At 32.2% G+C, this 25781-nt stretch overlaps 1 pseudogene; it reads right to left on the reverse strand.

Moving 5' to 3' along the window:
- Positions 1 to 17: 17 nt before the first annotated feature.
- On the reverse strand, positions 18 to 13530 carry LOC125935093 (microtubule-associated protein RP/EB family member 1-like; annotated as a pseudogene).
- Between the last annotated feature and the right edge of the window lie 12251 nt (positions 13531 to 25781).

The following is a 25781-nucleotide window of genomic DNA, read 5'->3' on the forward strand; positions in this document are numbered from 1 at the left end:
CCAGACTGTTAACACTGTTAACACTCTTCTTCTTCCTCCTGTGGGCCCCCTTCATCAGCTATCACAAAAGTTTTGTCTGTGGCATAGAGATTGCCCATGGTACGCTGCAGTACAGGGTTGTTTTCCCCCTTGTTATTTTGGCAAATCAATTCAATGTTCCTTAGATTCCCAAAATAGAAATCTCTTTCTCCAAGTCTTCAACATTAAGTTTCAACACGTTGACCTGCTGCATCAATTAGCTGTTTCATCATCCCAGTTGCCCACACCAGATTCTTTAGCACCAAACCCAGGTCAACCTTAGGGGTTGCAGTAGTTCTGTGGGTCACAGAGGGCCTCTGTGGAGCTGCACTCCTAGAGCTGAGAAGTTTCTTCAGTTTGTTTAGAGCTGGAGCAACAAGGGAGGGAACCACTAAAGTTTTCTCATCTTGTCTGGCAGCTATAGGGTCATAGTCTTTTTCATCATAGTTTGCATCAAAAAAGTTCTTGAACCACTGAACAAATTCAAAATTGCCTTGAAAATTTCCTTTTCTAATTTGTCCACAGGAATTATTTTGTCAATACCAATTGTCTTAAAACCTGCTTGTAGTATTTTGAAGTTCTGGATGTATTCGTGTTCTAGTTTAGTGTGGAATTTCACTTTCTTCAAGGCAATGGAGCCAAGGAACAGCATGCCCATAAACTGATGATAAGCAGTTACTGAGTGCAACTGTTTGATCTTTGTCAGATTCAGCTGCAGAGACTCATTGACCCAGGCCCAGCATGTCGTGTTGTCTTAGATTATTGCTGGTGACGGACATTGAGTATACATTCAGTGCCTTCTTCGGTTCTTGGTGGGACCATATCCCCTGCCTGTGCCTGGCTTTGGTTCTGTCTTGGTCTTGCTCAAACTGTCCCACCTTACTATATTAAGATTTTTATTTGTCACATTTTCCAAATTTTATAACAATATATCTTAGTGTTGGCTTACCTTTTTTTTAATGGAATTTCTCTGTGCCTTCTGCATCTGAATGTGTGTTTCCTTCCCTAGATTGTGGATGTTTTCACCTATTATTTCCTTAACCACATTTTCTGCCCCTTTTCCTCTCTCTTTTTCTTCTTCTTAGACTCCTATAGTTAAATGTTATTATGTTTAATAGAGTCACTTTTTGCCCTAAGTCTATTCTTGTGTTGCATTATTGTTTTATTTATTTTTTTCAGTTTTTTTCCATTCCTTTGTCTTTTTTGGTCACTAATTCATTCCTCTCCTCCCCCCAGCCCACTATGCATTGCATGAAGCCTTTTTCCAATTTGTTTATTGAATTTTCAAATGATTTATTTTTTTTAACTCTTTTAACTCTGTGGTGTGTCACTGATGTCTTCTATTCTTTGCTCAAGCCCAGTGAGTATCATTATGATCAATGCTTTAAATCATCCATAATAGAATATTTATCTTATTATCTTTCTATTGTTATTTATACCTGTTTGGCCTAGCTCTCTGACTGTTACCTTATCTTGTTCTTTCATTTAAGATAAATTTCTCCTTCTTTGCATTTTGTTTATCTGTACCATTTTCTGTGTGTCAGAAATGCCAGTTTGTCTTCTGCTCCCGAAAGTAATGGCTTTATGAAGAAGAGGTCATGTAATGTCCATGCTCTTTGGTTTCATGGAGTGTCTCTGGTGTGTGCTGTGTGTATTCTGATATTTTGTTCTGGCTGCTCCATCCTTCAGTCAAGTTATCTGCAGAGGCTCTCCTTGCTTTCTATGGACAGTGTTTGGTCTCTGACCTGAATTTGGCAAGTTTTACTTGGTGTGCTCTGGTCTGTTTGTGAAATAAAACTTGTCATCATCCCTACCAGGAGGAACTGGGGCCCTGAAAAACTCTCTGGTCAGTAGATGTGGTGTGGGTAGGAGTTTAGGCTTATCTTGTGGGGAATGGCCTCACTGTGCTGGACTGATGCAAGCTTGACTGAGAATGGCAATCCTACCAGAATTAAGGGGTCTGGAGCTTGGTGTAAACTAGTTAGGCAGCCAGTATAGATGCTGCTCTGCTTTCTGCAAGTAGCTCTGTCTTTATGCTAAGGAGCATGGGAGGGAAATAGTGCCAGCCAGCTCCTTTGTTCCAGGGAAGGTGTCTCTGAATGCTGCCTCTAAGAACTGTGCTCCAAAAAGAGCAAATAATCTCTACCTGTGTGCACCAAGCATTCTTCAGATTGCTGTTTCCACACCATCTGCCACTGGGTTGTTTGCTTGCTTTCTCTCTAAGAGGAGGACAGTGCCTTTGGGATCTATCACAGCCAAGGCCACTGACAATTAGGACTCCAGATTTTAATCCTCACTGATTGCAAGAACTCTCAAAATTTAGCCCCTGTCTTTTTCCAGAACAATGTTTTGAGGAAATGTTCTCCAGGTGTGTTCCCCGATTTTCTCCTCCCTCTCTCACTCTCTCTGTCTACACAGTTCCTCTGACCATTTTGTAAGAAAATTATTTCCTTTATTTGATTTTACGAGTTGTTTATATATTTTGGATACTTACCCCTTATTTAATATTGGGTTAGTAAAACTTTTCTCATTTTGTAGGTTGCTTTTTCATTTTTTTCTTTGACTGTTTCATTTGCTGTGAAGATTTTAAGTATATTTGATTCCTATTTGTTAATTTTTACTTTTGTTTTTCCTGCTTTCAGTGTCACTTCCAAAACACCATTGCCAAGACCATTGGTGAGGTGCCATATCTTAATGTTTTCTTCTAGTTTTATGGTATCATATCTTGTGTTTAAGTCTTTGATCTTTTTGAATTATCTTTTTGTGAGTGACATGAGAGGTGGGTCTAACATCATTATTCTGCATGTATGTATCCAGTTTTCCAAACTTTTGTTAAATAAACTATTCTTTCCCTCTCTTTTTATTTTCCATATTTTCACCAGGTGTGACTGGTGACTACCTTAATAAATATTAGTTGATCATACATGTGGGTGTTTAATTATGTGCTGTCCATTTGGTTCCATTGTTGTGTGTTTATTTTTTTGTGCCAATAACATACTATTTTATTACTATAGCTTCGTAATATAGTTTGAAACCAGGAAGTGAAATATCTCTAGCTTTGTTCTTTCTTAGGTTTGCTTTGGTTATTTGCTCTTGCAATTCTTACAAATTTTAGGTCTTTTGCTATTTCTATGTCTGTGAATAATGCCATTGGAATTTGGATAAGAATTGCATTGAATCTATAGATGACTTTGTGCAGTATGGGCATTTTAACACTATGAATTCTTCCAATCATAGCACACTGGATGTATTTTCATTTGTTTGTGTCTTGTTTGATTTTCTTCAAAAAAGGCACGCATTTTTCCTTGTACATATCTTTAATTCCTTGCCTTAATTTATTCCTATATGTTGTATTCTATATATATATACACACACATATACATATGTATATACATATGCATGTATATATATATACATAAATAAATGTGTAGAAATTAAACTGATTTCTGATATTGATTTTATATTCTATAGTTTTATTGAAATCGTTCATTAGTTCCAATAGTATCTTTGTTCAGTTGTTGAGATTTTCTATATACAAAATGATATCAACTACAATTACTGACAATTTTAATTGTACTTTTCAGAATTAGTTGCCTTTTATTTCTTTGTGTTGTCTAATTTTTCTAGCTAAAACTTGGAGTATTATATAGAATAAGAGTAGTGAAAGTGAGCATCATTGTCTTGTTTCTGATCTTAGAAGATACACTTTCAATTTTTTCACCATTGTGTATAAAGCCTGTTGCAGTTGGATGTAGATGACCTTTATTAGGGTAAGGTATATTTGTTCTATACCCAGTCTGTAGAAGGTTTTTTATCATGAAAGAACATTGTATGTGTCAAATGCTTTTCTGCATCTATTGTGATGATCAAGTGATTTTTATCTTTCATTTTATTGATGTAAAAGGTTGCATTTTATTTGAGTATGTTGAACCATTACTGCATCGCAGAGATAAATCCCAAATGGCTAAAGTGAACACTTTTAAATTGTTTCTTGAATTAAGTTTGGAAATATTCTGTTGAAAATGTTTACATTAATATGTGCAGTGATATTGGTGTATAGTTTTCTACTTTGTAATGTTCTTATCTATCATTAGTATCAGTGTAATGCTGGCCTTGTAAAAAGACTTTGAAAGTGTTTCCACCTCTTCAATTTTTGGAAGAATTTGAGCAGCATAGGTATTAATTCTTTGGTAAATGTTTGGTAGAATATGCCAGTGAAGCCCTCTGATCTGGGTTGTTTTCTGTGTTGGGAGTATTTGTTTCTTCTTTACTGTTTTTAATTCTTTCCTACTAATTGATCTGGTTAGATTTTATGTTTCTTCATGATTCTGTCCTGCTAGGTTGTATGTATAAATTGTAGGTATATAATTATTCATAGTAATCTCTTATGATCTTATGAATTTCTGTCATATTAGATGTAAAGTCTTTTTCTACAGTTATAATTTTATTTATTGAGGATTCACAATTTTTTTCTTAGCCTATGTAAAGCTTTCTTAATTTTGTTTACATTCTTGAAAGATGAACTCTTAGTTGTACTAATCATTTTTCATTACTGTTTTGAGCTTATTTATTTCTGCTCATATCTTTATTATTTCCCTTTTTTTGCTTTTTTTTAGCTTATTTTTTTCTTCTTTTTCTAGTTCATTGAGACCTTAAAAGGAAGATCTAGTGGTGGTGAATTTTGTTATATTTTGTTTGCTTAAGAAACTTTATTCTTCCTACATATCTGAAGGATAATCTTTCTTGGCATGGTATTGTTGGTTGCCAATTTTTGCTTTTCAACACTTTGAATATGCCATTCTACTCTTTCCTTGTGTAATTATAGTAGAAGGGACTAAAGCAGCTTCCCCACCTCCTTTGTATCTGCAGCCCTAATTGAGATATTGTTTTTGGGGGGCTGCACAGGAAAATTAGAAATGTCTCAGGTCTCTTGGTATAAAGTGCAGAGGCGCATTTGTTTGGTAATGGATGTCAAGTTAGTTGTATAAAAAAAAGGGCTAGAAAAGAATAACTTGCCCCACCATGGTACTAAAATCATTTTCCAGAACATAATAGATTGCATTAATAAGTTTTTTTCTATCAGTAATGCCTTTTAAAGTAAATTGAAAAAATTATCCAATTAAAAGGCATAAAGTGGATGAACTTAAAAAAAGGTGGGGAGTGGGAGAAGAAAAAAAAAGGGTCCCAGCTATATGCTGTCCACAGAGCACATTAATTTTAAGGAAAACGTAGATTCATAGTGAAAGGATGGAAGAAATGTTCCATATGAATGGAAAACAAAAGGCAGCAAGGCTAGCTATTGTTGCATCAGACAAAGTACACGTTCGGTCAAAATCTTCAGTAAAATAAAAGTAAGGTTATTATGTAATGACAAAGAGATCAATAAATCAAGAGAATATAATAATTGTAAATATATACAGACCCAACATCAGAGCATCTACATATATTAAGTCAACAATAACAGATCTAAATGGAAAAATAGACCCATAAGTATAGAAAACTTAATACCCCAATTCAACAATGAATAAATCATACAGACAGAAAAGTCAATAAGGAAAAATTGGACTAGGACTGTATTTTAAACCAAACGAGTATAACATACATGTATATAACTTTTTATTCAACTGCATCAGAATATACATTCTTCCGAAGGTCACATGGTACATCCTCTAGGATAGATAACATATTAGCTCATAAAACAAGTCTTAGCAAATTTAAAAATATTAAAATAATAAAAAGTATATTCTTTCAATCACAATGATAGTAAACTAGAAAGAAATAACAAGAGGAAGCCTGAAAACTTCATAAAAAATTCATAAACTAGACAACTTACTACTGAACAACCAATTAAAGCACCATATATAAATAGGTATGAAATTCTGCTAAAGTAGTGCTAAGAGAAAAGTCTATTATGAAACACCTAAATTAAGGTAAAAAATTTCAAATAAACAACTATGTTTACTCTTTAAAGAAATAACTAAAAGAGACCAAAGCCCAAATTTATAAAAATAAACGTTTAAAGATATTATACAGATCACAAATAAAGTACTAGAAAAAAAATAAAAGTATCAATGAAACAAAGAGTTGCCTTTTAAAAATAAAAACAGAAAAAACTTAGCTGAAGGAAAGAAAAAAAGGAGACAATACAAATAAATAAAATAAAAATGATAGAGAAGACATAAAAAATGATAATTTAAAATTAAAAGAATTATAGTAGACTACCAAAATAATTTATACACCAAATGACTGGATAATCTAGATGAAATGTATAAATTCCTAGAAACATGATTTATCATCTGTGACTCATGAAGAAATAGAAAATCTGAACAAAGCAACGACAGGAATACTAAATCATTAATCAAAAACCTCCCAAGGCCGGGGTGGGGGGAGGGCATGACCAAATAGTTTCAATGGTGAATTCTAACAAACATTGAAAGGTTAATGCCAAAAATCTCAAATTATTCTGAAAAACTGAAGAGGAAGGTACACTTCCAAATTCATTTAACAAGGCCATTTTTAAGATACCAAAACTAGATAAGGACTCTAAAAGAAAATAAATTTAAGGTCAATATTCCAGATAAATGTAGATACAAATAGTCTAAACAAAACATTAACAAACACAATTCAACAACATATTTATAGAAATATATAGCTTGACCACATGGGATTTATTCCTGTTATGCAAAGATGGTTCAGCATATGCCAATTAATAAACATGATATACTATGATAAGAAACTAACGATAAAAATTATGTCATCTCAGTACATGTAGAAATAGCATTTGACAATATAAGATATCTTTCATGATACAAATCTTCAACAAATTGGGTATAGAAGCAAGATGAATCAAGAAAATAAAATCTATTGTCACAAGCCCACAACTGACATCATATGCAAAGGTAAAAGGATGAAAGATTTTCCCTAATTTCAGGAACAAAATAGTGACTTCACTCCCCACTTCTTTTCAACATAGTGCTGAATACTCTAGCCAAAGCAATTAGGCAAGCAAAACAAACAAACAAAATGCATCCCAATTGTAAAATTGTCCCTGTTTGTGGATGACATTATTTTATATGAAGAAAAACTACAAATTCCATGAAAAACTACTAGAACAAATAAAGAAATTTAATAAATTAACATGATACAAAATAAACACAGATTTAGTCATGTTTCTGTACTAACAATGAAATATATAAAAATAAAGCAATCCCATGCATAATAACATCAGACACAATAAAACACTAAGAAATAAACAAAAACAGATATCTATACACTAAAATTATAAAACATTAATTAAGGTAATTGAAGAAGACAGAAATGAAAAGATATTCCATGCTCACTGGAAAAATTAATTGCAAATTATGAACATCATTAAATTTCCAAACTATCCAGAACATCTATAGATTCCATGCAATCTTTATCAAAATTCCAATGGCATTTTTTACGGAAATGGAAAAAAAAAATCTGAAATTCATATAGAACCACAAGAAGATCCAAAGAGGCAAAGCAATTATGAGAAAGAAGAACAAACCTGGAGGCATCACACAACCTGATTTCAAATTGCATTATGAAGCTATACCAATCAAAACAATATGATATTAACATAAAAAGAAACCTATGAAGCAATAGAACCTACAATCAAGAAACTACAAATAAATCCATGCATATGCATTCAATTAAAATCTGACAAAGGAGGATCACATAGGTAGCTCAGTTGACTAAGCATCTAACTCTTGATTTCAACTCAGGTTATGAACTGATGGTTTGTGAGTTTGAGCCCCGCAGAGCTATGAGCTGACAATGTGGATACTGCTTGGGAATCTCTCTCCGTCTCTCTCTGCCCCTCCCATGCTCTTCCTCTCTCAAAATAGATAAATACACATAAAAAAATAAATAAATAGAAGTTGGCAAAGTGTCCAAGGGTATTCAATAGAAAAACGGATATCTTCTCCAACAAATGATGTTGGGAAAGTTGGGTGTTCACCTGCAAAAATAATGTTACCCCTATCTTACACCATTCATTAAAAACAACAGAAATTGTATGAAAAGTATGGACGTAAGACTGAAAGCCATAAAGCTAATAAAAAATTAGAAAAAATTCACCTTGACATTGGTCTTAGCAATGATTTTTTTGGCTATGATGCATAAGGCAAAGGCTACAAAAAAATTAAATAAGTGGGACTCTATCAAATTAAAAAGCATCTACCCAGCAAAAGAAGCAATCACCATCAAGAATTTAAATGCACCATACATAATGGGAGAAAATATGTACATTCCATCTATCTGTTGTGAGATTAATATCCATAATATATAGGACTCTTAAGCAACTTAATAGCAAAAAAAAAAAAAAAAAAAAAAAAAAAAAAAAAGAAAAAAAAGAAAAAAAAAAAGACAAATAATCCGATTGAAAAAATGGTCAGAGAAGTTAGGCATTGTTTAAAAAGAGGCATACACTGGCAAACAGGCAAATAAAAAGATGCTCAACATCACTAATCATCAGCGAAATGTAAATAAAATAAAAACAATTTATAATACCTCACAATTATTGGAATATCTCTAAATTAAGACAAGAGATAGCAAGAGATAGCAAGGTTATGAAAAGAAAAGCGTATATAACTACTAACACTATTTTGAAGATATATTTCCATGTTCATGTTCATTGTAGTGTTATTCACTATAGTCAAAATAAAACATAAACGATACCTAAAACACAAACAAAACATACCTGAACAAAAACAAAACAAAACATAAACAAACATAAAAAACAACATAAGACCCATTATGATATGTGATATACATAGACATCTATATATATCCATATAGATATATATTGTTATTCCTAAAAAGAAGGAAATCCTGCCATTTGCAAGAACATGGATAAACCTGGAGGGTATTATTCTAAGTGTAATAAGTAAGGTAAATGTGGAAGATAAATATTGAATGAACTCATACACACACGCAAGGTCCCAAATGGTATTACTTCAGCCAAGTCTCCAAACTGGGGCTCATAATGAACATAATGACAATTTCTAATACCCCTGATATATTTCAAAAAATATATATATATAAAAATTTATATACCCAGGATGATGTGAGAAAAAAAAAAAACTGATGTTCTGGTTACATTTGTTTTTTGTAGGAGGTCTCTTGACCTTTTCTATCCCCCATACAGACCTTTTCTATCCCCCATAAGAAGATCAGATAATCCACCTATTAAGACAAACTATTCCAAAATGAAGATAAGATTACCTAATAATCTTTTCTTTTTTCTTTTCTGTTTATGACTTTTTTTTTGCCAAACCTTTAGTCTTTCCCTTTTGGTAGACATTTGGAGCTGCCCTCTACTTGCTAGATGGGATGCTGCTCAATTCATGTATCATTTAATAAAACCAAATAAAATTTTAAATTTACTTGGTTGAATTGTGGATTTAACACTTATAAGTAGAATCATAAAATGCTGAGCTCATAGATACAGAATGCAAAATGCTGGTTGCCCAGAGCCGGGAGGTTGGAGTAAATGGGAGATGCTGGTCAAAAGGTACAGACTCCCAGTTATAATATAAATAAGTGCTGGGGACCTAATACATAGCACAGTGACTATAGTCAACAAAAGTCTTATATATTGGAAAGCTACTGGGAGTAAATCTAAAATGTTCTTACCACACAGACAACAAATGTAATTTTATGATGTGATGGACATAAGAACTAACTTTACTATGGTAATCATTTTGTAATATATACATATATCAGGTCAATATGTTGTACACCTTAAACTTGCTCAATGTTGTATGTTAATTATAGCTTGATAAAGCTTTCACAATACTAGTAAATATGTTAATTGCCAAATACATATATGTAAACATTAAATTATTTTACAATTCTATCTGGTTTAAGATCTATCCTCAACAATAATTTGTAAATGGTGACATGTAAAATATTGAGAAAATCACCCTCAATGTTGCCCATGGGAGAACACAAAACTATAACAATTATAAATTTATAAATTTTAAATGTTACTAACTAAAAAGGATGTTTAAAGGAAAAACATGGAAATAATGACAAAGTAGAAATATTTGAAAATAGATTGCTTGATAATGCCAGTAGTCACTAATTTCATTTAAATGAGGTAATAAGTAAGGAAGGGTGGCGCCCAAGTAATTCCAAGCTTTAAATACCATCCATTACAAAATACAGTTTTTTCCATTATATTTCCATAGTTTCAATGCAATATTTATTATTTTATTTACCAAATTTTCACACATTTTAATAGAGGATAATTTTCCACTTTTCTATGAAGTCTTGGAAGCTCTGGTATAAACAATATATGTAGTCTTTATTGCAGAGCTTTTTAGCCCAAATGTAAACAACTTCATAAGGGAAGAAATAAATGTCATAAAGGGTATAAATACTCTTAGATTAAATATGCCATGTCAAACTAGAGCATGCTAGAAAAGAGGAAAAACAATAACAGAACTCAATTTGGTTAGAGGGCATTTATTTACTCATAAGGGGACAAATTATATCTAGTAGAGTTCTGACCATCAGGTGATATTACTATCATTTTATATCTGATATTATGCATTAGAGAATATTTTAATTGAAACTCTTGGGAAATTTAACAATTTCCCAATCTCTATGGTGAAAACCTCTATAGTTGAATTACTGTGAATATAACAAAAGGAAGGGATAAAATTATAAATCTTCATTGTCCTCTAGAGAAAATGTCTCTGGGGCACACAACCGAGATTAAATATCTGCTTGGTATCCCTTTCTCATGGGGAATTGAACAGACTGTCCTGGAAGCTCCCTAAGAACATGTAAATGTTCTATGTGCTTCCTTACTTACCTCATTTAGTCCCACATTCTTCAGTTACATTATTATGTTCACTATCAATTCATCATGGGCAAGCTTTATCAGTGCCACAGAAGAGTAAACTGGTGGATCTATTCAACCCATTTGTTGATGAAATGAATCAGAAATGAAAGCAATGAAAAGCATCCAAAAATATCACATTAATTTAGGTGAGTTATTTCAGCTTTTTACAAATGTCACTGACTGCATATGATGCATATAATCTCTATGTGGGGAACTTTAGAATTTATAGAATGAGTATTCTCCTGCCACTGTAGAACTTGACTTTAGATATTTTGTGGGTTTTTTTTTTTATTCCAGATGTTTGTACACAGATGTCTACACAAATTCTAACAAGGCTTAGAGGTATTGATACTATTTAGTATCTGAAAACTATAGTTATGGGTGGCAGTTTTCATTTTTAAAGAATGTTGAAATAAAAGCTTTTCTAACAGTCTGCTTCTATAAGTGTAGACAAAGCTATTGTAAAAATATTTAAATGTATATGACTTACACATTTCTGAATTTCTTTTTTTTTGTAATATGAGATAAACTACTCATTGATTTTATGCTAATAAGACTACAAAACATGTAAACAATATCAACTTAATTTATATGGTAAATTCAACATTTCGAAAAATATTTTTATTTCATGAAACACAACTATGCAGGCAACACGTACAATATTTTGTTCTAGTATGTATTTGCTAAATATGCATATTATACACATGATCCTCTGTAATAAATATTACATATTTTGTCTATTCCAGGGATTGATCATGATATTTGAGCAAGAGCTTCTCCACCCAAGACCTGATAACTGAAACAAACAATTGATTTGAGCCATAAATATATTCAGGAATTATAGTTATTTTCATGGACTCCTTAGGTACTGATTTTACATAATATCCTTTGAAGTTTCTACGTTTGAGTTCTTTAACCTTTAATATGGGAGTTTACTCTATCTTCTTTTATGATTGATTCAATAATCAGTACTTTGTTTTTCTTCGTTTAGAGGTTACTTGTGTTTCAACAGAACCATACAATTGTCTATGTTTGGAAAATCCCTTTGTATCAATAAATATAAGACAAATTATTGTAGTTTCCAAAGACATGTTAGCTCTAAGGCCTCCAAATACCCCTGATATATTTCAAAAATATATAAATTTACACACCCAGGATGATGTGAGAAAAAACTGATGTTCTGGTTACATTTGTTTTTTGTAAGAGGTCTCTTGACAAAATTATATCTCAAAAATCCACACACTTTAATGCTTCTTGGAACTGATATATTACAAATTGCAAACTAAACTTCTATCCACTCCAAGAGCATTAAGTTGACTCAAAAAATAAACCTCTCATTCAACTGTAAGAAGTAGTCGAAACCTTCAACAAGGTAGGCACAGGTGACCTAAATAACACAAATGGCAAGATGTCTGATCTTTATACTCACTCTGCATAATTATTGCGATAATTAAAGTAGCTGTTTTATTTGATATTCTGTGAATCAGAAAACTATCAATAAGAGATTTTTATTTCAGAGCTACAGGGTTAATAATCTTTGAAGTCTTTTCTCTCCATGTTTTTTCACATGGAATTATGTAATTTTTATTGATATATTTAAGTCATTTATTTGCTAATTAATAATTCTCTGGTATGGATTTACTCCCAGAAATGGAGAGAACCAAAGTTTGTGTATTACTCCAATGTATTTTTTATGAATTACTTACTAATTCTTTTCTGAAAATGGAAAATATAGCTATAGTTTCACAAATTATTCTGTTTTAAGAATTATTCATCTAATTATTGCATTAAGTCTATGTTATTTAGTTCTATCATAAGCCAATGTCTTTTAAAACATTGACACACAAAAGTAGACATGACAGACTTTATTATCCAGTGTCTTGCAGGTTAATGAGAGAAACATACATTAAGGGGTGACTACATTGTTATGGTTTAATTGTTATGATAAAGACAATAGACTCTGAGACCAGATGTAAAAAATAATCTAGAATGAGTCTTCTGGAGATAGTAAAGTAAAAAGAAAATTGAATAGAGATCATAACTCTTACTTTTGATATAAGTACAAAAGCAACCAGGTTTAAATACTTTTATGTTTCACATTTTCATGGTGAAATTTAAGCCCCTTGTGAATTGAAAAAGAACATTTAGTCAGGAAAACTGTGTTGAAATATCATTTCCACTTATTTATATCTTTATGATCATGAACAAGTCTTAAACTCTATGTCTCCATTTCTTCTTCAGTACAATTGGGTAATATTTCCAAGTGACATAAATTAAAATAAATTAGATAATGTATTTAAGAGCTCAGTTTGAATGTGATAAAATGTTAATAGAAAATAAAATTAATTTTGCACCAACTTGATGATGAGAAACCATGACCACACCATACCCTCAAATAAAACTTTCTTATGATATTTTCAGAGTGAACACCTCCCATGGGTTGATGACCTGATTAATTCTGTTTGATGAACTTCATACTACTATATTTATCACAAGAGTTACATACAGATGATAGAATTTATGAAGATGCTAAACCAAAGCACCTTTTTTGAGTTCATCCTCATGGGGTTTTCTGATGATCCAGCCAAACAGCCACTCCTGTTTTTCCTGCTTCTCTACATTTACCTGACCACCATGGTTGGAAACCTTCTCATAATCCTAACAAGTATATCAAATGTTTGCTTTCACTCCCCTATGTATTATTTCCTTAGCAATTTATCCTTGATTGACCTTTGTTTGTCTTCCACTACTGTTCCCAAAATGCTTGTAGACATCCAGACAGGAAATTCTACTATCTCATTTAATAACTGCATGATGCAAATGTACCTATTTATCTGTTTTTCAGGGATGGAAACATTACTTCTCCCTATTATGTCTTATGACCGTTTTGTGGCCATCTGCCTTCCTTTGTCCTACTTATCCATTATGACTCCCAAATTCTGTGCTCGTCTGGTGGCCACCTCCTGGATCTTTGCAATCTTGAGTGCACAGATACACACCATCTTATTGGTTCAATTATCCTTCTGTAAGGATAACAAAATTCCTCAGTTCTTCTGTGATATTGGACCACTGCTAAAATTGTCCTGTTCAGATACCCATAGCAATGAGTTATTTATTTTTATTGAGGGGGGACTGGTGGTGGTGGTAAGCTTTATCTGTATTTTAGTTTCTTACATACTCATTGGTTATTCTATAGTCAGAATGCCATCAACCATAGGGAAATTTAAAGCATTCTCCACATGCTCTTCTCATATCTGCGTGGTCCTCTTGTTTTTTGGCACAATAATTGGCGTTTATTTATGTCCCTCCAACTCCCATATAGCTGAAAAAGACCAAGCAGCAGCTGTCATGTACACTGTGATTACTCCCTTGTTAAATCCTTTCATCTATAGCCTAAGGAATAGTCATCTGACAGGGGCTCTTAGGAAAACTATTCAAAAGAAATTGTTTCTATAACACATTTCAAGGTGTGGAGACTTTTCAGGTAAACACATAGAGGAGTCAATGATTTTATTAATTCTTGTTCATTTACCTTTGCATTTTGTGATTGAAATGCCTACTGATAGTTTCTTCAGTAAATTACCATTTTGTGTGTAGCAAGAAAATCCATGAACTATAAACTAGTAAAATTGTTATCATTTTTGACTGTATTATTCTGAGTTGCAGGAATATTGTAGATGGTATAGAAAAAACTATATATTGTGAAATTTCTGCAAATTCTACCAATCCTAATGTGTCAAACAAACCTCAAATATGATTGACAAAATTTGTTTCATTGGACATGACTAAAAATATTTTACAAAAGGAATGACTATTTTTTGATATCACTTTTGATATTGTGTTTTGATTGAATCTTTTGGATATACTAAGTGTATACTCATACCAAAGCAAATAAAAATATATTTCCTAATATATTTCCAATTTGTATTATTTGCATGTCTAGTTGGACTACATTGGTTAATAATTACAATACATGTCAAAAAATAGACATAGTGAACTTCTGTCTTGTTTATGATGAAACGTAAAATTTTCAATGTTACTTAGTTTTTAATATACTAGAATTTGGATATATATGGAGATTTATTTTTATTTTATTTTATATTAGGGTATGACTCTGTGTGTATGTGTAATCTATCATCATTTATTGAAAAGTTTATTGTTTCTTCTCGGTGCACTGTCAACATTCTCTTAGAATTTATGTATATATATGTGTGGTCTCTGAACAATCCATTGTATTGCATTTTTTAAATTCCTGAATCTTTCAGCAGTGCCTTACTACTTTATTTCAATTGTATAATAAAACTTACAGGCTTTGAGTTTGAGCTACAATATGTAAAGAGCTTACAAGTTGTTACCTTACAGTAAGAATAAGTTGGCATACTAAAAGTCAAGGATCGCTTTGACCTAAAAGAAAACTGTGATTTCAGGACTAAAAATCACACCAAAATCTCAAAATGCAGGACAATCCAGAGCCAAGATCTCATCTATTTTTGGCTTCTGTTGAGACTGCTGAGATACAAGTTCTTAAACTTCCAAGAGGAAGGATCTTGATTGAGAAGCTCCATAAGAAATATCCTCACTCCTGTGTGAATAGCCTGACCTTTTGATTTTGAGAAGGTTTTAACAAAAGCTAGTACAACCATTCACTCAGCTATTTCCCAATATCATCCTTACAGTGGATATTTCTGAATATTGGCATATTTTACTGTGTGCATAAACTGACAATTTCCTTTAGTAGGGTCTGTTTTGTGGTTGTTTTTTAGCATTGCAATCCTTGATTCATCTCTTTTATTTCACATTGTACTATAAGCAGCAAGGGTAAACTTGACTGTAACTTAGAAACTTTGCTTGAAAAGGTCCTTAAATATTCGAGTTGACTATGTCTGAGTTCTGCCTTCTGTGTAACTGACAAAAACACATTCTGGACTATATATCAATAATTCATCTGAAGACAGATTCCAATGGTACACTCCCCATTTCCTTCTAAATTCCACTAGAAGTATTTTTAAGTCCAGATTTCCAATGTCAATTTGTTCAGGGTGATTTAAGCTTTCTCCAAAGCAACTTAAATCTTTTCTATAATTCTCCTATTTTTTGTGTTATGAATCTTATCACTGGCAGTATCTTTAATATCCAGATCTCAACTAATATTCATTTCAAGGAAATCTAGTCATTTTCTGTTATGCTCCTCAAAGTTCTTTCAGTATATATCCACTTCCTAAGCATGTATTATATTTAAATACATGAAATGGCCAATTTTGGGGGGAAAAATCAGAAAATATTCTCACATATATTGTTTAACAATACATAACTTTAGCAATATGACTTGACATCTTGTAAACACAGCTTACATTAATACACTGGCTCTTTTCATAAAATGTTTTGGCCAGTTCATGATTTTATCTTTCCCATCTGCAATAGGAAATTTAGAATAATTTCTCTGTTTTAAATTTTAAAATGTCTTCTTGTGTTGAATGTGATTAAAATGTCTTTCCTTTGTTAAATTTTCTTTTGTTTCATTTATTTATTTTATAGACAACTTTATAAAGCAAGTGTTTGCTACTTGCTTATTCTATTATTATGAAAACAAAGTGACATGCTGTTGACTTGAACTATTTCTGGTTGGGGTTTACATAATACAGTTTTTGTTTCTTAAAGGGAAAGTGACACCAGTTAAATTCACAATATTTTACTGTATTTACAGTGGCTAAAACACATCAGAGAGTACTGGAAGTTTTATTTATTTATTTATTTATTTATTTAGTATTTGTTTATTTATTTATTTATTTTAATAATCAAGAAATTCTCCAGAATGCAAAACAGTGTCCTGTTTATCATTTTTATCATACTACAAGCTTATTCTTTTTCTCTTCAACAGAAACAAATTTTAAAGTCTTACCATAATGCTCTTATAAGAGAAACCAGCTATATCAAGAGTAAGTTTTGTTTTGTTTTGTTTTTCATATTATAGAGACACCTGTCTGACACATTTGGTAGAGCATGTGACTATTGATCTCAGGGTAGTGATTTCAAGCCCTTCAGTGGGTGTAGATGTTACTTAAAAAAATAAAATATATTATAAATTCTTAATCATTTGATGTAGCTATTTTTATTATAAGGTCATTAGCATTTGTATAGGCTCTGATGAATAGGTAAAAACCTTGGGCAGATAAGAAATTTTTCTCCCTGGCTTTTCTTTGAAATTGGTCAATATTTTGTTTCAATTGTTTGTTTGTTTTCTCGATTGTTAATGGTTCAGAGTAGCATAAATCATCACATAATGTATTTATAAAATATTCAATAATCCTTTATTTCTTTCTTAATGAAAACTGGCATCTTAAACAAATTCCTTTACTTGTTCCTCAAAATTTCACTGTAGTTTCAGGTCCCTGGTTAGATGGATTTCTCTCTTTGAGGTAAATATGAGCCTCATCATCTTGTATATATATGTATATACGCATATATACAAGATATTCATATATACATATACATCATCATCTTGTATATATATATTTTTTTCTGTAGACTAATGGCTGAAATGAGAATGTTTGCACAAAATATAAGAAAAAAAGTAAAGTATGTAAGGTTTATTGTATTATTAGATATTAGAACTTTAAAATTTTAGATTATTTCACTCCAAATCTGTGAATGTCCACTTTAGTAGTCAACTTCCATGTGTGACTACTTAAATTTATGTTAGTTGAAAATAAATTGAACTAAAATGTTATGTCTGCCATTACACTAGCCACATTTTCATCACTGAAGAACATCTCCTGAATGGTGCTGCTCTACATGATTCAGTGTCATCAGAAGATTCTACTTAAGTACTTAAGCTATCTCACAGTCTACATCATTTTTTGGTATAAGGTTACAAGGCCCACATGATAGTCTCTTTAGTAATCACATAGGGTCAGATGATTCCTATAAATAATTTAAATAGTGAACTCATAAGTATCTGTTCTGAGAAAATAACCTGGAGTTTTATTGTTTTCCATTCTATGCTTTCCAGATAACTGGTTGAAAATACTCAATACTTTCATGAACATATACTGACTGACCCATTCCTGTCTCTCTTGCAAAATTCTATACCATTTCAAAGGTTATCCTGAAGGTTAGATCTGAAGTAGTTAATGGACTCAAAGTCCAAGTTGAATGAACAGATTTAGAGAGCACAGTAAGAGGACAATACCAGACATTTGAGTTGTTACAGAAAGATGCCTTCAAAGCATATGACTGAAATAAATTAGCCCACAGTTTATTAGATTGCTTGCCATTCTGGACAAAGTTATCTTTCCAGGGAGAAAAAAACAACAAAGCAAAACAAACAAACAACAACAAAAACAACAAAAACAGAAACAAAACAAACAAAAAACACTAACTGAAATACATACTATGAATAAAGTAAAAGAAAAAGAAGAAACAAAAGGTAATTAGCAGTCTCCAAAATTAAACCCAAAGAACAATGGAGACATTGAGATCAGGTAACAAAATTCATCACTGATTCAGACAACAGATAAATTTCAATGTGAAGTCACACACAGACATCATTCAACACTTATGACTGAACTAGATGAATCCAAAATGATGTATCATCTCTATTTGAAATTTAGTTAAGGGGCACCTGGGTGGCTCAGTCAGTTAAGCTTCGAAGTCTTGGTTTCAGATTAGGTCGTGATCTCAGTTTGTGAGTTCAAGCCCTATGTTGGGCTCTGAACTGTCATATCCATAAAATATGTAGGACTCCTCAAATCAGTATAAAAATATGAATACAGGCAAAGTGCATGTGAAGAATTCCAAGAATAAACATAAAGAATTAATAAATGTATGTCAAGTTATTTAATTTCACTAGAAAATCAAATTTAAATAACTATGGAATATTATTTTGTCAAATAGTTCAGAAAATATTAGAAAATTTTAAATAGTTACAGCAAAGATTCAAAGAGAAGCAAATATTCTGAAGCATTGGTGAAAGTGGATTATAAAAAAAAGTTTTTTGAAGTTTTTAAAGATTTGGAATTTTAAATATCCACATATCTGATGGTGAATTCAAGTTTCGAGTTGTTGAACTGGCAATATACATGTTTACATAGATTTTTGCTAAATAAACTTAATAGCAGTGTTTTTTGTGAGCAAGGAAAAAATCAGAAAAATGCTGATATCTATCATCTATCTATCTATCTATCTATCATCTATCTATGTCAATTAAGGCATAGAAGATAATGTTTAGTTGACATTGTGTAACACATATATTTAGTAAGCTGGAAAATATATTTAAAATACACTTACATAAGAATAAATGCAAAGTGATTTCTCTTCCCAACAAAAGAGCCTGCTTGGGATTCTCTCTACCTCTCACTGCCCTTTCCCTACTTGTGCTGTCAGTACCTCTCAAATAAATAAATAAACCTAAAAAATCTGGTTAAATATCAATAGTAAATATTGTACATGAGAAAGACCAGATAATAGAGTTACAACATGACAGGATTTTGCCCAAATTTACCTTTCTTAGAGCATCTTTGATGTCTGTATTTCTCAAGCTGTAGATCATGGGATTTAGAGTTGGAAGTGTACCAAAGGGAAAAGATAGACAAAGGTCCAGAAGAGATGGAATACCTGACTTGGGCCTCAAATAGTGTTCACTGGCAGTTGAGAAAAAATAAGGTTATGGTTAAGAGATGAGGCAGACAGGTGGAGAAGACTTTCAATATTCCCTGTGCTAGCAGGATTGTCAGGAAGGTCAGAAATACACAAGTGTAGGACATTATGAAAGTAATAAAATATCTAAGAGCTAGAAAATATGACAGTTGTGACAGGTTTTACAGTATGTGCGGCAAAGCATGAAATCTTCATTGAGGAAGAGACATCACAAAATTTTTTTTTAAGAGGAAGCTGGAAAAGGTTAATAAGAAGGTGTACATGACCCCACTTATGCACCAGCTGAGCCAAAAGCTGCTGCAAGAAGTTCTGCACACAGAACTTCCTGTTTATGATGACCTCATAATGTAAGCAATAACAAAAGGCTAGTTGGTGGTCATAGAGCATCACTGAAAGTAGGACCAGTTCTGAACATGCCATTTAAAGCAACAAAAACTTCTTTGTGACACAGCACAGAAAAGAGATAGTCCTTGTGTGTTTTATTGAATGAAAAATAGATTTGGGTACAATGTCAGATTTAGAAGGGAATCTAAAAGTGGGAGGTGTTTCAGGAAAAAATACAAGGAGAAAAAGATTGTGGTCATGAGCAGTTATGGTGATGATGTGGGTATTTCTCATTAGAGATGTCATCTAGTTCAATAAGAACAGAGTAGCATGTAACATTTGAAGGTCATGAATCTCTGAGAATCCAATGAGGATGAAATCTGTCATACTAGTGGTGTTGGCCATCTCCAATGTGGAGGTTCCTTCAGCTGAAGAAGGTAAGGGTAAAATTAAGAAAGATAAATTTGGTACTATCAAGGTGAAGCAACATCTCAATTAAGTTTCAGTTTAAATATTTTTTTCTAAACACAAATATCCCATTCCCTTGACAGATGTGCATAATTGTTTGATAACTAGAGACATCAAATTTATTTTGAGACATTTTATATTTTCATATAAACATACTGTCCATACTGAGGAATTTAAGAAACCCCTTATGAAAAGTCACTTGTTTTTTTATACGGCTTAACTTTTTAAATTTTTCTCCATTACTCACCGTCAACGACTCAACAAATACATAAAGACATGCAGAAAGGACATGAAAGAAGGCGGTTTTATGTTTAAGCTCAATTGAAGAACCTTATGTATGACTTGGAATTCCCTTCAAACTCTCATTTGTATGTGTTTACACTGCTACCAGTCTGTTGTTGTGAACAAAAATATGGATATAAAACCTTTGTCTACTATGAAAACAACCATATGAATCTCTAGGTCTATCCTTTATGGGGGTACTTAAAATTCTTGAAAACTTTAAATTATGGAAAAAGCCTAAATGTCCATCAACTGATAAATGGACAAAGAAACTCTGGTTTATATACACAATGGAATACTACTTGACAATGAGAAACAATGAAATATGGCCTTTTGTAGCAACGTGAATGGAACTGGAGAGTGTTATGCTAAGTGAAATGAGTCATACAGAGAAAGACAGATATGATATGTTTTCACTCTTATGTGGATCCTGAGAAACTTAACAGAAGACCATGGAGGAGGGTAAGGAAAAAAAAAGGTAGGAGAGGGAGTGAGCCAAACCATAAGAGACTCTTAAAAACTGAGAATAAATTAAGGGTTGATGGGGGGTGGGAGGTAAGGGAGGGTGGGTAATGGGCATTGAGGAAGGCACCTTTGGGATGAGCACTGGGTGTTGTATGGAAACGAATTTGAAAATAAATTCCATATTTAAAAAAATCTTGAAAACTTAAATTCATGTATTTTATCAAATGTAGAAAATTTTGTCTATTATTTTCTCAAATATTCTTTCTGCCACTTTCCCTCTCTCCATCTCTTTTTCTTTTCCCTTAGGCTCTTATAATGTGTATACTTGTCTACTAGATGGAATTCAATAGGTTCCTATGTCTCTGATTATTTCTATCTTAATTCTGATACCCAGATTTAGTAATTTCAGTTGTCTTATCTTCAAATTTTCTGATTGTTTCCTCTGTCTATTCAAATCAACTGCTGAATTTACTACTGAATGACTGATATCAATTTGTATTCTTTCCACCTCTACTATTTCATTTGAGTCAATATCATAGTTACATCATCTCGTTTGTATAATTTTATGCATATATTTTTCTGATTTATTTTTCCATGTTTTTATTTGTTTGTTTTACAATTTTGTCATATTTTGTGTTTGTTGCTTTAAAGTCTATGTCTGGTCACTTTAAATTCTATGCTCTTTCTTGAATAATTTATGACAATTAATTTGTTCCTTTCAGCCATATTTTCTTATTTATTTTCTTGTGTGTCATGATCTATTTGTTTGTGAATATTAGACGTTTGGCTATTATAATGTGCAACTGGAAGTTATATGGACAACGACATATAGAAAAAGGAACCTGGGCCACTTTCCTTCACCATACACAAAAAGAAACACCAAATGGGTGAAAAACCTAAACATAAGACAGGAAGACATCAAAATCCCCGATGAAAAAGCAGGAAAAGCCTCTTTGACGTCGGCCACAGCAACTTCTTACTCAACACATCTCTGGAGGCAAGGGAAACAAAAGCTAAAGTGAACTATTGGGACCTCATCAAAATAAAAACCTTCTGCACACCAAAGGAAACAATCAGCAAAACTAAAAGGCAACGGACAGAATGGGAGAAGACATTTGCAAATGACATATCAGAGAAAGGGTTAGTATTCAAAAATCTATAAAGAACTTATCAAACTCAACACCTAAAAAACAAGTAATTCAGTGAAGAAAAGGGCAAATGACATGAACAGACACCTTTTCAAAGAAGGCAAGCAGATGACAACCAACACACGAAAAATTTCTCAACATCACTCATCATCAGGGAAATACAGATCAAAACCTTGATGAGATACAACCTCACACCTGTCAGAATGGCTAACATTAACAACTCACACAACAACAGAGGATGTGGAGAAAGAGGATCTCTTTTGCACTGCTGGTGGGAATGCAAAAAGGTACAGCCACTCTGGAAAAAAGCATAAAGGTAACTCAAAAAATTAAAAATAGAACTTACCCTATGATCCAGCAGTTGCATTACTAGCTATTTATTCAAGGAATACAGGTATGCTGTTTCAAAGGGGCATGTGCATCGCAATGTTTATAGCAATAATATCAACACTAGCCAAAGTATGGGAGAGCCCAAATGCACATCGGTGTAAAAATGGATAAAGGTGTGGTATATATATATATATATCCAATGGAGTATTACTCAGTGATCAAAAAGAATGAAATCTTGCCATTTGCAACTACATGGATGGAACTAGAGGGTATTAAGCTAAGCGAAATTAGTCAGAGAAAGACAAATATCATAACTTCACTCATCTGAGTGAAGAAATACTTTCCCTGCACTTCAAAGATTTTCGATCATTTTGTTTTCATTGTTATTTTCCCACATATTTTTAAGTTCTCTGTGATTTTTTTGGTGATCCCTTCATTGTTGAGTTTAGTATCATGTTATTTAGTATCCATGTACTTCTGTTTTGTTTTTTTTTCCAGGTTTTGTCTTGTAATTGATTTCTAGTTTTTACCTTTTTGGTCAAAATGATGCTGGGTATCATTTCAATCTTCTTAAATTCATTGAGACTTATTTTGTTGTCTAATATGTGATCTATTTCAAAGAATTTTGCATGTACCCTTGAAAAGAATGTGTATTTTGCTGTTTTGGGATCAAATGTTCTGTACATATGTTTTAGGTCCATTTGCTCTAATGTGATGTTCAGAAACACTGTTTCATTACTTTTGTTTGGATTATCTATCCACTTATGGAAGTGGGACATTAATATTCCAACATATTTTATACTACTGTTAATTTATCTCTTCATGTCTGTTTTATTTGATTTATGTATTAGGTGTTCTGATGTGTTGCCTAGATTTTTACAATTGTTATATCCTCTGGTTGGATTGATCCCTTTTTCATTATGTAGTGCCCAGATTTTTCTTTGGCTACACTCTTTGTTTTAAAGTCCATTTTTTTCTGATACAACTATGGCTACTACATCTTTCTTTGTTAATCTGTTCAGTCACCTTAAACCTACTGAATGAAGAATTTTTTCCATTTACATAAAAAGTAATTATTTATAGATATGTGCTTATTCTCATTTTGTTGTTGTCTTGTTGTTTTTGTCGTTCTTCTCTATTCCTTGTTTTCTCTCATTCTCTTCCCCTGTGGTTTATATAGTTTTCTGTCTTTAATATAATGCTTGGATTCCTTTCCATTCATTTATTTGGTGTGTGTGTGTGTGTGTGTGTGTGTGTGTGTGTGTGTGTATCTATTATAGACTTTTGCTGTGTAGTTATCATTTGGTTCAAATATAACATTTTATGGGTATGGAAGTCTTTATTAAATTTATAGTTGCTTAAGTTGAAACACATTGTAAATGCAGCAAATTTGTAATGCCCTCTTCATGTATTAGGCATGTGATGTCATATTTGACATACTTTTATTTTGTGTATCTCTACTAATTTTTATAAACATAATTTATCTTCTTTGTATTTTAACCTTCACATTAGCTTTATAAATTACTGATTTATTATCTTAATTGTGCATTTTGTCCTGTGATTTTTTTTTACCTTTTATAATTTTCTAAATTCTACTTATGGCCTCTTATTCCCAAAGACTTTCCTTTAATATCTCTCACAAGAATGGTTTAGCAGTGATGAACTTCTTTAACATATATTTCCCTAGGTAATGCTTTACTTCTCTTTCCATTCTGATGATAATTTTGCTGGATAGAGTATTTTTATTTCCAGTATTTTTCCCCAGTACCTTGAGTATATCCTGTTACTCTCTCTTGGCTTACAGATTTCTGCTGGTTAATAAGATGATATAGCCTTATTGAATTTCCCCAATATATAACTTTTTTTTTTCTTGGTGGTTTTATAAATATCTGTTTTTATTACTATTTCCCATTTTAATGATGATGTCTCTTCTGTATACCTCTGTGGGTTCATCTTGTAGTAGCTCTCTGTGTTTCTTTGATCTGGATGTCTGTTTCCTTCTCCAGGTTAGAGATGTTTTCAGCTATTGTTTCTTCAACTGAAAGTTTTCTGCCCCCTTCTTTCTCACTTATTCAGGGATTCCTATAATAAAATATTATTACACTTGATAATGTTGATGAATAATCTTAAATTATTCTCATTTTATATCATTATTTTTTTTAAGTTTTTAGTTAAATTCCAGTTAGTTAACATAGAGTGTAATATTGGTTTCAAATGTACAATTTAGTGATTCATCACTTAGAAAAACATATGATGCTCATGACAAAAAATGCTCTCCTTAATCCTCATCACCTATTGAAACCATACCCCAATATCTCCCCTTTAGTCACCCTCACTTTGTTCTCTATAGTTAAGAGTCTGTTTCATGGTTTTCTTCTCTTTCTTCCCCCTATAATTTCTTGTATCATTTCTTAAATTTCACCTATGAGTGAAATCATATGGTATTTGTCTTTCTCTGACTGACCTATTTCACTCAGCACAATACTTTGTAGCCCCATGCACATCCTTGCAAATATCGAGATTACATTATTTTCTATGGCTGAGTAGTATTCCACTGAAGTATATATACCACATCTTCTTTACCCATTCATCAGTCAATGGACGGTTGGGCTGTTTCCATGATTTGGTTATTGTTGATAATGTTGCTATAAACATCAGGGGGTAGGTATTCCTTCAAATCAATATCATTGTATTCTTTGGATAAATACCTAGTTGTGAAATTGCTGGATGATAGGATAGTTCTATTTTTAACTTTTCGAGGAAACTCCATACTATTTTCCAGAATGCCTGCACCAGTTTGCATTACCAACAAAGTATAAGAGGTTTACTCTTTTTTTCACATCCTCACCATACTTATTGTTTCCTGTGTTGTTAATTTTAGCCATTCTGACAGGTGTGAAGTGATATCTCATTGTAGTTTTGATTTCAGTATTTCGCTGATGATCAGTGATGTTGAACATCTTTTAATGAGTCTGTTAGCCATTTTAGGACTTTTTTGCCAATATGTCTACTCATGACTTCTGCCCTTTTATTAATTGGATTATTTGTTTTTTGGGGTGTTGACTTTTACAAGTTTTTATATATTTTGGATACTAACCATTTACCAGAAACATCATTTGAAAATACCTTCTCTCACTTCTTAGATGGCTTTTTTTTTTAATTTCTTACCCTGTGCAGAAGCTTTTTGCATTGATGAAGTCTCAATTGCTCACTCT

This window comes from Panthera uncia (genome assembly GCF_023721935.1).
Source record: "Panthera uncia isolate 11264 chromosome A1 unlocalized genomic scaffold, Puncia_PCG_1.0 HiC_scaffold_17, whole genome shotgun sequence".
In the NCBI taxonomy this organism is placed as follows: Eukaryota; Metazoa; Chordata; class Mammalia; order Carnivora; family Felidae; genus Panthera; species Panthera uncia.